The 16,116-nt window shown below is 38.6% G+C and overlaps 1 protein-coding gene across 7 annotated transcripts in view; it reads right to left on the bottom strand.

The window, feature by feature from the left end:
* LOC109425860 (uncharacterized) overlaps positions 1 to 15,685 on the bottom strand; it is a 145,515-nt gene extending 129,830 nt beyond the window's left edge. For 4 of the 7 annotated variants that reach the window (XM_062842515.1, XM_062842519.1, XM_062842516.1 and 1 more), the window contains exon 1: positions 15,357 to 15,685. The gene's annotated coding sequence lies outside the window, so the exon portion shown is untranslated. Of the gene's footprint in view, positions 1 to 15,279 lie in introns of all 7 variants that reach the window. The other 3 variants (XM_062842518.1, XM_062842522.1, XM_062842520.1) reach the window with 2 other exon arrangements.
* Between the last annotated feature and the right edge of the window lie 431 nt (positions 15,686 to 16,116).

Raw genomic sequence — 16,116 nt, 5'->3', positions numbered from 1 at the left:
GTGCCCCACTACTGACTGTTTCATAGCGCCGTGGCGTTGGTTGACGGGAACGGTTAGGATTATTGGTTCCGATTTATTGACGCGTTGATTGAGATAGATCCCCTCCCCTTGCTGTGCCATATGGTGGGTTCGTGGCTGGCGTCGTCGCCTGTAATCAACCAGCTTGACCAAAGGGGTGCGAGTGTGGGTGGGAGGAAAAGAAATCGCCGAGTAACGAGCTGCAAAAAGCGTAATTTGTCTCGGGATGCGATGCGATGCGGTAGATTAATATTCAACGATAGAACTAGTGGACATATGCACTGATGCAAATGAGTAAAGGGTTATTTCTGAGCTGATTCTGAGAGTTCGTAGTATTGATCCTTGAATATAAGAACTGCCAATTATTTTTTTGAATTTCAATATGAAGTCCATTATGTTTTTAACAAAAAATAGAACAAATTTTTAATGTCAGATAGGATATAAATTCATAACACTACTGTTAAATTGCCAAACATAGAAATAAATAGCCGTCGGTTTCAATTAGGTCTCTGGGCGATGCTATTTTATTGCCGCCCATATATTTCCATCTTTATTGCTCCGCTATCATAGCGGCACCGGATCGTTAGCAGCTTCCCATCAGCGCCCTGAACGGATCAAGCTTTAACACCTCTAATCTCGCGAATTTTAATCCCATTAGTATTCTAATCTCGGAATAGATACCGATGCAACCGAAATTCTCCCACAAACGCCGCGTCGTTAACCAATCAGCAGGTTGTTTGTTAGTTTTATAGTTCAGCTTTCGGTTGACCGGCGGCGATCGACTTCCTCTCAAATTGTGTGCACATATGTGGACAGCTAGCCAGCAGGTCATCGCCAAACCGCGAAACAGCTGGAAATCTCATCCCTCGCGAATCATAACTTTTTATGATTCGGACATTAATATTCATCTGCCAACCGCAATCCCCGCGCGCAGCTCAGTCGTCACTCGTCGGGCCGGTCACACTGCTGCCCTGATGGTAACACGCACTTTTAAGACGTCCGGAATCATCCGAGACGATGCCGCATATTCGTTTCGTTTCTTTTGGTGTAATCTCAAAATTTACATCCTTTGCGGTGGTTAGCAGTTTCAAGCTCATTGAGTCAGTTTGGTTTAACCCATTCGTTCCCATGGGGGTCATATAAAACACCTACGTAAAAGTGAATGTCAATCGTTCAGTTTAATATTTATACAATTTGTCAGAAATGATCCATTATAAAATCCAGCATAATGATCTCTAAAGCTTCATCTATTTCGAATTACATATTTGATCAATAGCACCGATTATTTCAAAACTCAAAAAAATAAAAACCTTTTATAAAAAATTGTATCCAAACGGTTGAGTGGATTTTTCTTAAATATTCCTATTTTGATCACTTTGACATGTGCCAGATCAAAGCGTAGTAGTTTTTAATGCTTCCGAAAACGTGCGTTTTATTATTCTCAGCTTCTGACGTAGATGTAGAATATCTAGCCTAGCACCGGTCAGTCAACCATAAAATTTAATACTTATGTTTTATTATTTCATTTTTGTCTCTGTTCGATGAGATTTTAAAATTGGGAGTTTTGCCGAAACTGAACTAGAGAAAAATAAATCTCAACTTCGACAAACATCACAATAGCATTCACTGAAACTTATGAACATTTAATAAAAGTAATAGGTTTCAGAAATAATAAGAACCGTTCAATTTATAAAACGGACATTTTTTTTATCTGTATTAACGAGATTTTTAGCTCTAGGCTAGTAAATCTCGGGGCCCACGCTTTACTTCCCTTCCGAAGGAAGAACTCACATTTTTGTGAGTATGTCGGGAGTGGGATTCAATCCCAGGTCCACGGCGTGATAGTCAAGTGTTCTAACCATCAGCCAAGGGCTGAAAGTCTCTCTAATAAAGACAAATCAATCAATCAATGTTCTAACCATCACACAAGGTCTGCTCCATGTCATAAAACGGACATGTTTGCAAAGCAATAAAAAGAAGACGCTTACACACTTAATCTTAAAATTTGATCTCGATAATGCGAAATAACGAACTCAATGGGTAAAGTAAATTTTTGCTGGATTGTCGTTAAAATTTGACGGTTCATAAAAAAAATTGAAACCAACGATATTCAGTAATTATTATAAATTACTGAATCTCGGCAGGGGAGCGCACTTGGTGTGATGGTTGAAGCGCATGCCTATCACGCTGAGGACCTGGGATCGAATCCCACTCCCGACCAACTCACACAATGTGAGTTCTTCCTTCGGAAGGGAAATAATGCGTGGGTCCCGAGATGAACTAGCCCAGGGCTAAAAATCTCGTTAGGGGAACTGGGGGTAAGACGCCCACGTTAAGGAAGAGTTTAATTTTAACTACGAAACACTTCACAATATACACTTTTTTGGCACTAGCATGAATCACCAACCTGTTTCCTTCCAAATGGAAGAAACCATAAACCAGTTTTTTGTTTTACTACTGAAAAATTCAAATTTAAAAAAAGTTTGATTTTCAGAATTTCAGTTTTGATGCGGGGTAAAACGCGCCACTAGCCACAGCTAACGCCAGGATGCCAAATTACTTGCAGGCCTGGTTTACTGTCAACTGTTATTGTTCGTGTATGGTATACAGTCATTACATAAATATGGATCACCTGTAATTATGGGTCAATTCCATATAAAAGGCATAGTGAGCTGTTTTATCAATAATTACTACAAAATGACGCACGGCAGTGTGATTAGTGAACTTATTTATAGTAAAAATGTACTATTACTTGGTTCCAACTTGTGTTCTACATGATTTATGTCAGAGTCAGGATCTAAATGGCTATTCTAATGTAATTAGCAAGGGGTGGGCATTTTACCCCACACAGGTCTCAGAAGTTTGGACCCTTGTAAAAAAGTTAAAAGGGTCAAATTCGATACTTTTTCCGCTTGGTACATACATAATGGGAGTGTGCAAAACAGTTCGTGGGGATAGCGAGAAAAAAATATTTTAAATGGTGTAAAAAGGCGCAAAAATTTGACAGGCTAAAATTACATCAAAAGTAACAAAATTTGTTTTTTTTTGAGTTTTTGTACCTTTGTTTTAGTAAAAATATGTAATCTCAAATGTAAAAAAGTATTTTTATTCTTATTTTAACGATTGCAGTTGAAAAAACTACTGAAAATAGCGTGGTTTGCCTAAAACAAGGGTGGCGCAACTTGCCCCCTAATGGGCGTTATGGCCGCAGTTCCCCTAATACAGATGAAAAAAAAAAATCTCGGCAATCTATTTTGCAACATCAATTGGTCGGCGTTAAGTCAGAGAGGACCAAGTGACAGAATTGACGAAAATTAGATTTTTAGGGCATTTGATTAAGAATTACTTAAGCTACTTGGAACATTCACCCAATTTTCTTAATGATACAATTAGCGAGAGTTATAGCACAATTTTCTTTTGATTGAACTGCAAAAATCGATAATAGTATACAGTCAGAGTGGACCATAACCTTGATGTCAAGAGAGTTGAAAAAATATGTATTGGTTAAAATCCAATATATAAAATAGTTTATCATCAAAATGTGATACGTTTCCACATCGTATGACTCCCTAACGCATTTTCTGATGATTATTGATCAAGAAAGCATGTGGCATTTCGCGTGCAGACAGAGTGGACCATGTGTCTCTAAGAAAATGGTTGAAATTACCTTATTCTTCGTAATCCTTTTCAAATCAAAATATGTTTGTATAGTAGCTGTTGGGCATCATATTGAAATGTACAAATACCCGTTTCATGAAGAAATTGATTTTACCGATTATTTAAGAATTGTGTACTTGGTTCATTCTGTCTGAGCGAATTTTTGAAAAATGCCAGTCCTCTGAATAAATTATTATGAACTGTGTAACTACAATATTTCAAAAACGTACCGAACTATGAAAATAGATTGAAAAGTTGTTAGCTATTAAATGTTCAAGTTAAGAATTCTCAAATAGCTCATTAATTGACTACCCTTCATGTGATATTGAGCTGTTGTACTTGGTCCAATCTGACTGAACATAAAAATTGAAAATGGTGATCAACAGTGTAATAACAGAAATATCAAATTTGAAACTTCCTGCTTACATTATACACTACTCCTATTAACTGTTGTCCTACTTGTGCACTATTTTTTCATCAAATATATAAAAACTTGAGTGTGAACTGTAGTTGGTTGAAGATTTTCCAAAAACCGTTCAGTCAGAGTGGACGAAGTTCAATCAATTACTTAGCAATTTCTTGGTTTCAACCATTATTTTACGTTTTTTTCGCGATCAATACAAAGCGATGCTGTGATGAATAGTTATTAAGATTTATGGCAAAAATTCAAGAACATTTGTCGAAAAACTCAAAACTTATAGAGTTCCAAGCTTTAAAGTCGTTTTTCTAGAAATTAAGTAAAAGACACATGGTCCTCTCTGACTTAACGCCGAGCAATTGGCAATCGCATCAGTTTGATGAGGTTCGGTAAACAGTTGCCGTCAAATACTTAGCAACACGCACTGTCTGTAATTGGGAGCCATCTTCGAAGGAAAAATGACTAAAAGAAAGAAACTGCTTCCATCGATGGAATTACAACCTGGTCAGTTATGTAACTAAATTATTTAATTGACTAAGTTCTGTATGCTGATACTGGAGTTAATAGACATGGGTGACTTTTCTTGGTTCCTTTACAGTTTGTCTCTTTTTGAAAAGAGAAACGCCACACTGCCGGAATCCTGATTGTGTACACCTCATTGCATGGTTTGTTTGTCTCCAAATTGCTTCTTGCATTTCACGAAGATTCGCAATGAACCGTTTATTTAATATGTTCGAACCAAGTATCTTATTCACTATGATCGTTTTTTTCCGGTGGAATAAAAGATGATAAACTCATTCATAGAATTTAATTTGCGTTTCTTCTTCTTATTTATAATCTAAAAAGAAGTAAGAAATTACTTAACTTCGGCACTACTGCGTGCCAAGAATTCGTCAACAGCTGAGCTTCTCCTAGTTTGCAGTCCAGTCGACAATTTGAACTTTTGCCGAGATTCTTACCGAGCTCTCAACTGTTGGACTCTCCGAAACTTATTTTGCTGACCTCGGCGAAATACAAATACATCATATTGACAGTTTATAACCATAACTAAATTGAATAAAATTAGTTGAAGTTCACAGAAATGCAAGGAAGTGAGAGTAGGCCGTCCCTATATACCCCTTTCGTGACGAACCAACACAATTGTGCTGTTGAGCGGTAACAGTTTTGCATATTTTTTCCATCTGTTTAGACTTTGTTTTATATGATGTAAATTGTTCCACTAATTCAGCCATTACTTATACTTGTATGTGTGAAAACAAGCTTTTGTTTACGTTGCCTGTAAAATTTACCACAACAAGGTAAACAAAAAGTAGAAAAAAACGGTAAAACATGAAAAAGTTTTATCTGTCGCATATTTTTATTTCCGATTTATCTACGTAGTCAACGCTAGAAATCAAAAGATAAAGAGTAGTTCTTTCGAAAAATAATTATTGCTTTTCTTTGGGAAATCTAAGAGTTCAGGAGAGCTAAAGTTGAGCAATTTGTATGGAGATTTCACTTTTTTGCGCTCCGTCACGAAAGGGATATGCTAAAGTTGGAAATGTTATAAGTTCAATACATATTACAAAACAATCGTTCTAGCTAAAAAAACATTTATGCCAAAATTTTAAGTCCGTATCTCAAGGCTAAGTGGTCCCTCACGGGGCCTAAAGTTCTCAAAAATTGTATGGAGTCACAATATTATTTTTTTTCAAAAATCTGTAATTTTAGGACCCTAAAGGGCAAACAATGTGCTTCGAATTGCGATGTCTCTTTTCGTTTTTGAGTTATCTGACAAAATACGGCAGGTTTCCTCAGGGATTACATCCAAGATTCCTTCAGAAGTTCCTCTACGGATTTCTCTAGGAATCTCTCCTGAAATTTATCAAGCAACTTTTCCTTTGGACTCACATTCAGAGCTCCTCCAGAAGATTCTCATGTTTTTTACCGAGAGGTATTTTATGCAGTTTCTTCAAGGTTCAATTTAGAATGGTAAATGTTCCAGGACTAAAAAAAGCACGTTTTTCTAAAACGATCCACAAATCTATATGTATAAAAATGCAATGGCATACGTGGCACCGCGCATAACTTGCGAACGGATGGTCCAATTTGGGTGGTCTAAGTTGTGTTCTGTTAGTTTTCACCCAAGGAAGGTTTATGAGGACAAAAACACGGAAAAAGGGCGAGTTTTTGAAAATCGGGTTTTCATACATTTTGAACGGGGACTTGGGCGCTTGGCTAAAGACTTGAAACGTCAAAAAACGCAGTAGGCAAGACAAAGTTTGCCGGGGACAGCTAGTAGAAGATAAAATGAATGCCTTATTGTTTATTTAGTCAATTATGACAACCGAACACGCTGGTTTTGATCGCTTTTTTCATTCTTGAGAAAAGTGCTTTTTCAGTTTTGGATCATTTGCGATTCTCATTTGAGCCCTAAGTATTCTCACAGGTTCCAAGAATTCTTCCAGAGGTAATTTCAGAATATGATTCAGGATTTTTGTCCAAGAATCTGTCCAGAAAATTCCTTTAGGGATTCTTACAATAATTCTTCCAGTATTTTTTGTGAAACTTCTGGAAGAACTTGAAAAATCTCGGGAGGAGTATCTGAAACAATTACTGCATGTATCTCGGAAGGAATTTAAGGAAATATATCTGAAGGAATACAGGAGTAATTTCTAAAAAAAAATGTCTGCAAGAATCCCTGAAAAATAAATGCTCAAAGAATGATTGGAGGCAAGGATGTTTCAATCCCCTGACCGGACACCGTTTGACTAATTTGTCCATAACTTATTTCAGAAGCCGAATATTAGAATGTGATGTTCGGCAAACTTTTAGATTAGTATTTTTCCTACAATGTTCCTTAAAAAAACGCCATATTCTAGCTCGTAAAAGTGTTAGTATCATCTACTCATACTAAACGATCTGATTTTTCGATCATTTAGTATGAGTAGGTGATACTAACGCTCTCCCGTCGAAAATATGCGAGTTAGAACATGGCGTATCGGGTGATCATTTTAGAAAAAAAACACGAATCTACAAGTTTGCCGAAATACATTTTAATAGTAGGCTTCTGAACTGAGTCCCAGATAAATGAGTCAAATTACCAGGTGATCGAAAACACCCGTGATTGGAGGACCCTTTGGAAGAATTCAGAAGTAATCGCTGTAGGATTTTTGATGAAACTTTAAGAAAAATTTCTGGAAAACTGTATGGAAGACCATTTTAGCAAATCCCCAATTTCACAAGAAATTCCCCGAGGAAGTCTCCCTAAAAATATTATGGAGAAGTATCTGGAGATATTTTCGAAGGAAACTCTGAAAGATTTTCTGAAGGAATCCAAGTAGGAATTTCCAAAAGAATCCCCTAAGAAATTTCTGGAGAAACCTTCAGTAGACTCCATGTAGACGTATCAGGATGTACTCTTGAATGAATCTCTAGAAGAATATTTGAAGAAATCCCAGAAAAAAATCTTGAAAGAATCCCTGGAGGAATGTCCTAAGAACTTCCTGGAAAACTTTTTACCTTTTAAGGACAAGGTATTTGGAGTTCATTGCTCAAAATTTCTAGAGCACCATTTTTTAGAATCGTTGAACGGATTTGGATGAAAATGCATCACGCTATTGACAACCACTGAATAATTAGCGTAATGCATTTTCATCCAAATCCGTTCAACGGTTCTAAAAAACGGTGCTCTAGAAATTTTGAGCAATGAACTCCAAATACCTTGTCCTTGATGAAGTCTAAGAAAAAAAAATTCCTAGAGGATTGTTTTACAATATTCTTAAAGGACTTTCCTAAAGTATTCCTGCAAATAAATATTGGAATAAGGGGCTGTCCATAAACCACGTGGTCATTTTTTTGGGACTTCTCAACCCCCCCCCCCCCCCGCGTGGTCATTAGTCCATACCAAATTTATTATTCGTCCATACAAAATGGTCATTGGCGGAACCACCCCCCCCCCCTCATGACCACGTGGTTTATGGACAGCCCCTAATCTGTGAACATATTTCTGAAGGATTTTCACACCTGGAGAAACTTCTAGATCTAAAAATTCCATAAAATCTCTTGAGATTTGTCTTAAGGAATTCCTGTAGAACATCCTAGGAGCTATTGCAGAAGAAAATGCCTAATCAATCCTTTAAGATTTTTTTAAATTCTTGAATTCTGAAGGAATCTCTGTATATGAACTCTGGATTTTCTGGGTGAATCCTAGAAAAAAAAATTCTGGGTGCATTCATGCGGGTATGAAAGAAACCACTGGAAGAATTTATGATTCATTGTAGAAAATACGAAGAATTTTGTAAACGAATTCTTAGAAGAATGTTTTAGAAATTCTTTCAGTTTCAGAAGGAGCATGGAAATCTTCCTCAAACAATTCATTGAGAAGTTCTTGAATGCTTAGAAGAAGGATGTGAAGAAACTGCTAGAGGAGTTTGAAGGAAACCTTGGTTCATGGAGCAATTTGTTAAGTTATTTATCCCAAGCTACACGCATGTCATTTAAGAGTTACGACGCCGTGGTTTTGATTGTATCAAAGTTACTGTGCTGTAATTTCAATACAATGCTAGAATTACACCAAATCTTCTATATATCCAAATTTGTGTTGACGTAACTCTTATACGACATGAGTGTTGCTTGGGATGGGACACTTTTGAAACGAATCCATCGAGGATTTCTTAAAAGAAATCGTTGAACAAATTTGTGAAGGAATTTCGTAAAGAATTGCTGTGGGAGCCCTTAGAGAAATTTCTGAAGGAATGCAGGGCACCATTTCTTAACCTTCCTTTTGCATCACGTTGGGAGCAGCTCGTTTGCGAAGTGCAAAAAATGACCAATGCCAAAGGAGGGTTAAAGAAACTATGAAATACTTTCTGAAGAAATCTGAAGAAACTTTTTTAGAGAATTCCTTGAAGAAAATTCTGAATTTTTGAATTTCTGTAGGAATCGCAGAAATCATTTCTAAAAGAATCAGTGGTGATTTCTGTGAACCATTCTAGTATGGAGGAATTTATGAGGAAACGCATGGAAGCTGATATTCTTGGAGAACTTTCTGGAGGTCACTCTAGAGAAAATCCCGAATGAAATTATAGAGAAATTCCTGAAGCATTCCTTGAAAGATGTTCTGGTTGAATTTTCAAAAGGAATCTCTGGAAGACTTCCTGAATTGAATTCCTAGAAGATTCTGGTTTTACCTAGGAATTTTGAAACTAATTGCTGAGATAATCTCAGAAAAACTTTGGATAAAACCCTAAAATCCTGAAGAAACCCATGGAAGAATTCCAGAAGCATCCCGTAACGTTTTTAGATCACGTTGGAATGGTGCGTTATGGCGTAAGATCTACCACATCAAGTTCTAATTTGATATTTTCCTAGGAGCGTGAATTGATACTTGATGTGTTTTTGTGATGTTTCTGTTTATTTTTAATGATTGGACTTTTACTGCGAACGGTTTCTGTTTTTATTTGTTTATTTATTTTTCCTCTTCAATCTTGTGTTTGTCAAACATTGATTGGCTGCCTCAATCCATCGGCCCCTTCAGTATTCAGTATTGATGTGCAGATGTGTAAGATATTTTTTGTTTTTTGTTTTTTTTTTTTATACTATATACTTTCTTTCGAAAATATCAAGGTAAGTTCATTTAACAGATCTGTAAACCATCCATCAATAATGTTAACTGCGCTCTAGATTGTCGAATAGAGCTCCTCATAACAAGCCCACCCTACCAACACAAACTCCTTTTCCTTTACGTCTATAGAGATAGTTTGGGTACCCTGTATCTTCAAGTAGACGTTAAACTAACATTCCTAGTCTTTCCTAGCGATTGTAAGGACCTGGCCAAGTATACAACGTGATGCTTGTTTCGATCAACTATAACACGTAGAAAAAGGTGTTAATCCCAAACGTTATTTTAGCGACATTACGTGCTAGATTTTTCAAAACATATGAAGCTGAGCATTGTATAGCCACCCTGGATGTGTATAATCGTCTATGCTATACTAGGCTATGCTAAGTCCATGGAAGAATTTCAGAAGCATTTTTCAGAAAAAATCTCCGATAAAATTCATGACAGAATTAAAAAAAAAATCTCTGGTATTCCCCTAGGAAAGAAACTGGGAAAATCGGAAAATATTTTCTAAACTAATTCTTTTCTAAATGAATTCATCGATATTTTATTGTAGGAATTTCTCAAAGAATTTGTGAAGTAATCACCAAAGGATTTCTTAGACAATTCATGGTGAAATTTTGGAAGCAACCCAGGTGAGATTTTCTAGTATAGAAATTTCAGAGCAAGAGGAAGTAAAATATCTAAAGTATTCCATGTTAGAAACTGATGACATGCGTAATGACAATTTCCGAATGAATTTTTGATAGATTTTTTCTCGAGCAGTCGCGTCTTCGGCCACCCTCAGCGACACCACGTACATGCCGTGTATTACATACGTGCTGTTTTCATGGTGCGTGCACAGACAAACATACGCAACTCTTAGAGGAAATTTAATAACACTTTTGCTCGCTGTTTTTATGATAACGCTGCCACCTATTGGTAGAACCGCGCGAAACAGTCTCAGCCACGATGGATTGCGACTGGATGTTTGTCTAACATGCACACAAATTGCCTTTAATAACCCTAGCAAACGTCAAAGCGATCGAACACTAGCGCCTCTGGTGGAAGGATCGAGGAAATCAGATGAAATTTAAAATCATCGTGAAATACATGTGCCAATCTTATTTGAAGAGTGTTACGTCTTTTGTCTGTGATATCACAGAGCTTTTTTTCGCACGTGTGGAGGCGTCAGAAATTCAATTTATTAAAATAACTTACATAGGTAGATAACTTTTTATATAAATATGAAGGCACAAAATGTAGGCGGTTTTCTTATAATAATAGAATATTCACATGAATTATTACTCTATTATTGTAAGAGTGCACAAATATGGGCGATTTACTTATATTAAGGAATAAAATTTAACCAGTATGGAGAAGATGATTTTTCTTACAAAAAGCATAACATTTTGAAAATGGCACAGGTAACTTTTTTTATGAGGGAGCAAACAAGAGGCTTTTCCGCTCTTCCAAAATCTCAAATCTGCATTGTTTTCTTCTGCAACGTTTTTTGTGCGGCCTCAAAAATATCGAAAAATTACATAGGGTAGCGAACCACTTGGGCAGCAGCCGGGGTGTTGGGCACTCTTCGCTATAACTCAGTCAATTCCAAACCAATTGACTTGAAATTTTGTACACGGCTAGATACTATACGTATCTCATCGCATTCCAAAAATTGTGTCAATTGGTTTAAAATTGACTGAGTTTTAGTAGAAAAGTGCCCAAAATAGGACCCCTGCCGGGATGGTTCCACTTCCCTAGGCGAATCTCTTATATCCAGTAGACCGGAAACAATTCCTTATTTTGCTAAGAAGCTTTTTCCTACATGTATTAAAGTACTAAATTTGAAAAAAAAAAGAAGTTGAAGTAATCTCGATGACACCGCTGTTGCAAGGGAAGCATACCTAGTTATTGTAAAATGTTAAGGATTATATCAGCTCGTTCACCACAGAAAAAAAAACCCTAATTAATCCACCTAGCGGTGATGGTGCCTTTCTCGTGCTTTAAAATATCCTTTCAACAAAACTCAAGCGACGTGTTGATGACATTGACATAAATATAAAATGGAAACTGCTTGCTAAATCTACTCAATATGGATACATTTTATATTAGCAGAACATCCAATATTCAGAAAATATAAGACAACGATCCAAAATTCAAACCAAACAAGTGTTATGAAGCCGTAAAATTTCGGTCATCATTTTTTGACTCCGGATATCTACCCCAACTAAACTAAGCGCCATCTTGCACATTGAGACACCATCTTGGATGTTCTGGTGGTCATTTTTGGATTCTGCACCTAAAATTACATAAAATAATCACCGTATTGAATTTTGGCTTATCGTTTATGGTTTTCTGGTTACCCGTTTTGGACGAAGACCGGCATTCTTTGGATTTTGGACCACTATCTTGGATACTCTGGTGGACTCCGAACATATTTCCCATACCAAATACACTTATTTTACATAGTTCTAGAGCTCAAAATTCATTAAAACAGCCGCCATCTTCTGTTGACGCGATCAAATTCTTATATTTCCATTCAACGTTGACCCATCCTGCTATAAATTTATACCTTAGGAATCTGGAATGGTACGATTTGATGAGATCGCTTTAGATTTGTCTATATTTTATTCTCTATCATATATGAGAACTTAGACCTATTCGTCACTGTTGTTCATACCTAACGTTTATCAGGCCATTAAACAAAGCCACGATTTAATTTTTCACATGAACATTGGTTCTGCTACACAACAGCTAGTCTGTAATGTGATCTAAGGCTATTTTCTTGCTAACCGTTCATGAGATTATCAAAAAATCTGCGATCTGATGTGCCGTATGTATTTAGTTCATTTTTATATTTGGTAATTTCCGGTGGTATACCCGGATCTGATTCCATGACACTACCAATTATGGTCTGAGATTATTTCATTGCTAATTCTTCACCTTCACCTAATCACCGCGATTTGATTTATCGGGTTTGATTCACTTTTACTTCTAATCACTTTCGAAGCCACAGCTGAACCCGCAACACTACCGGGAATCTAATGTGGTCTGACCCTATTTTTCCATCAGGTTGTCGATTAGTCGTGATCAGTCTTGTTAGAGATCACAGTCATTTGAACCTTTTCGTCGATATTGGTCCTCCTTTGTCTCCGACATTCGCAACACAAGCAATCAAACTACTGTTCGAAACAAAAATGTCAAACGAATGCACTTCACGACGATAGCGGCATCAGGAGACGGTTCGGCTTTTGTTATTCCTGTCTTCTTCCATAATATATTGCCCATCTATGTGTCGCATTCAATACAACATGCAAGAATAAACTAATATTAACATTCATAATCGGAATTGGGTGAAAACCTATGCGTAAAGCTAGAATGAGACAAATGTCATCGTGTCAGATGACATTAATTTGGCCCTTTCTTATGTTTATTGATCTTCGTTCTAATGCTCGTGTTGTGTGTAAGAGGTAACGGTAGCGCACGAATGTAACAAAGCAAGCTGACACACGACTGCGGTAGCGAAATGAAGGTAGTAAAAAGTGTCGAATGTCGTCAAGACTGGTCGTGATTTGATGTACCGCATCCATGGGTTTGGTTGAATTTTACATTTTACTACCCGGATCTGATTCCGGATAACTACCGGCTGAACCAAATATGGTCTAACATTATTGTATTGTTAACTGTTCATCGGTTAACCAAAAACGTTGCAAATTGAAGGTGTCACATGCAGGGTTTGACAATTTCGACGGGACTCTCAGAACCAATTCCGGAACACTACCAGTTGTCTCTAGTGTGATCTAAGGCTATTTTCTGGCTAACTGTTCATCATGTTATCGCAAAAGCCACGATTTGATGTGTCACATGCCTGGATTAGGTTTACTTTTATATTTGGCCTCTTCCGGCTACTCAAAACCGATTCCGAAACACTTGCTAGCCTGGTTGCATTAGGTAATCTAAAAAGCCGCTATTTGATGTGACGCATGCACGGGTTTGTTTCTCTTTCAGATTTGACCACTTCGGCGGGAACTTTGGAACCGGTTCTGGAACACTACTGGTTCAGATACGGTCTGAGATCATTTTCCTGCTCATTGTCCATCAGGTAATCGAAAATGCCGTGATTTGATGTGTTGCATGTATGGGTTTGGTTCAATTGTATATTTGGCCACTTCTAGCGGGACGGCTAGAACCGGTTCCGGAACACTACCGGTTCAGTTATGGTCTGAGACTATTTTCCTGCTTACCGCTCATCAGGTTATCGAAAATGCCGTGGTTGTATGTGTCGCATGCATGGGTTTGGTTTACTTGTATATTTGGCCACTTCCAGCGGGACGCCTAGAACCGGTTCCGGAACACTACCGGTTCAGATATGGTCTGGGAATGTTTTCCTGTTTATTGTCCATCAGGTCATCGAAAATGCCGTGGTTTGACGTGTCGCATGCATGGATTTGGTTCAATTGTATTTTTGGCCACTTCCAGTGGATCGCCTAGAACCGGTTCCGGAACACTACCGGTTCCGGAACACTACCGGTTCAGATATGGTCTGAGATGATTTTTCTGCTCATTGTCCATCGGGTCATCGAAAATGCCGTGGTTTGATGTGTCGCATGCATGGGTTTGGTTCAATTGTATATTTGGCCACTTCCGGCGGGACACCCGGAAACGGTTCCGGAACACTACCGGTTCAGATATGGTCTTGGACTATTTTTCTGCTTACCGCTCACCAGGTTATCGAAAATGCCATGGTTTGATATGTCGCATGCATAGGTTTGATGCGTTTTCATATCTGGTCCCTTCCTGGGGTACCGTTCCGGAACACCTAAATGGCCATAACTCCAGAACGGCTGGACCGATCCGAACCATTTTCAATAGGAAACAATAAGACCAGATTCCCCGCCGAATGAACCGTCGGTCGATAAAATCGGTTGAGGTTTACTGCCAAAAAGTGATGTGAGTTTATTTGTACACACACACACACACATACACACACACATACACACATACATACACACATACAGACATCATCTCAATTCGTCGAGCTGAGTTGATTGGTATATGTGACTCGATACTCCGAGCCTTCTATCAAAAAGTCATTTTTGGAGTGAACATATAGCCTTTCCAGTACACTTAGTGTACGAGAAAGGCAAAAACATAGTTTTGGGACTTATTTGCAGCCCTTCAAAACAGTTGTTGCCTCAACTTATAATTCTACGCCATTTAATACGAACGTACACATATCACGGAAACTTGTTGCGGTTTTCAGGCTGCAATAATTTATTACGTCCACTTCTTAAATCGATGGCTTGTTTCCAACAGCACCGCTGTCTGCAGGAACCAGTACTGGTGGCTGCTGTTCGCTGCAGTTTCTACTGACAGGAGGTTTGGTTCAACACATGTTACTAAATCATTTACCCCCGCCAAACACGCCTCGATAGTCCGATATCAATTGCAATTAGTATTCACAATTCGCCTAATAACCACTGATGCAATCTTTCATCCTTGCTTAGCATACTAAACACTTCAGCTCGCGCTAAAAGCATCCGCAGCTATCAGCTACGTTTCCACTACTTCCCCGCGCACAAACCGAGCCAAATTAGCATACACTCATTATCATAAGCAGCTTCCCAAAGATTAAGTAATTTCGCAACCGTTGGAATCCCTCCCCCGGAATATCCTTACGACGACTTTCTTCCACTTTCAATGAAGGCACACGCACGAACCGTTCAATCAGAAACCCGCACACGCGTCCGTCCGCTTGGCCGGTCCAATCCTAACTGACTGACTGGGGCGAGGGATTTCATCAACGCACCACCGTCGCCGGCACGGACTATAAACAAAATACAGCAGCACGCGCGCGCTACCTCACCGCAATCCACGGGCGTGGATATTCGCGAAAGACTCGCGAAAAAGAATCGCATCGACGCGCCAACGACGACGACGTTATCTTTCATTATTGACGATTGCCGCGGCTGCCGCTGTCGTCATTATCGAGAGATCGTTGTGTGATCTCCAACCAAACCGCAGCCATCAGCTCAGCGCAATGGTCAGTTTGCTCACATCTGGCCGCGTGTAGATTGGCAGCGCAGAGCGGCGTCGATCGGCCGTCGTCGTTTGTGGTCTCTCCTTGGTTCGCCTTTTCTCTCCGCCGGATGGGGTCGGTCGGCTTGAACGCGTGGGTTTGTTTTGGTTCCACTCGACGCTGCTCGGACTGCCTGCAGCTACAAAAGATAGCTGGGGCTGGGGTGGTTCTGCGCGATTCGATTGAATGATGTTTGCTTCGTGAGAATGAAGCGTTCCAAGAGAGGGAGTCAGCACGTGGGATTATTGCGCTTGAGCGTGGTGATTGAGTGTGGTTTCATTCACAAAGGGGGGAATAAATGGGAGAGCAATAAGCCTGGGAAAACAGTGCAGGTTGGAATTTCTGGAACAATACCTGCAT

The sequence above is a fragment of the Aedes albopictus genome, chromosome 3 (genome assembly GCF_035046485.1).
Source record: "Aedes albopictus strain Foshan chromosome 3, AalbF5, whole genome shotgun sequence".
In the NCBI taxonomy this organism is placed as follows: domain Eukaryota; kingdom Metazoa; phylum Arthropoda; class Insecta; order Diptera; family Culicidae; genus Aedes; species Aedes albopictus.
This window is presented reverse-complemented; position numbering and strand designations above follow the sequence as displayed.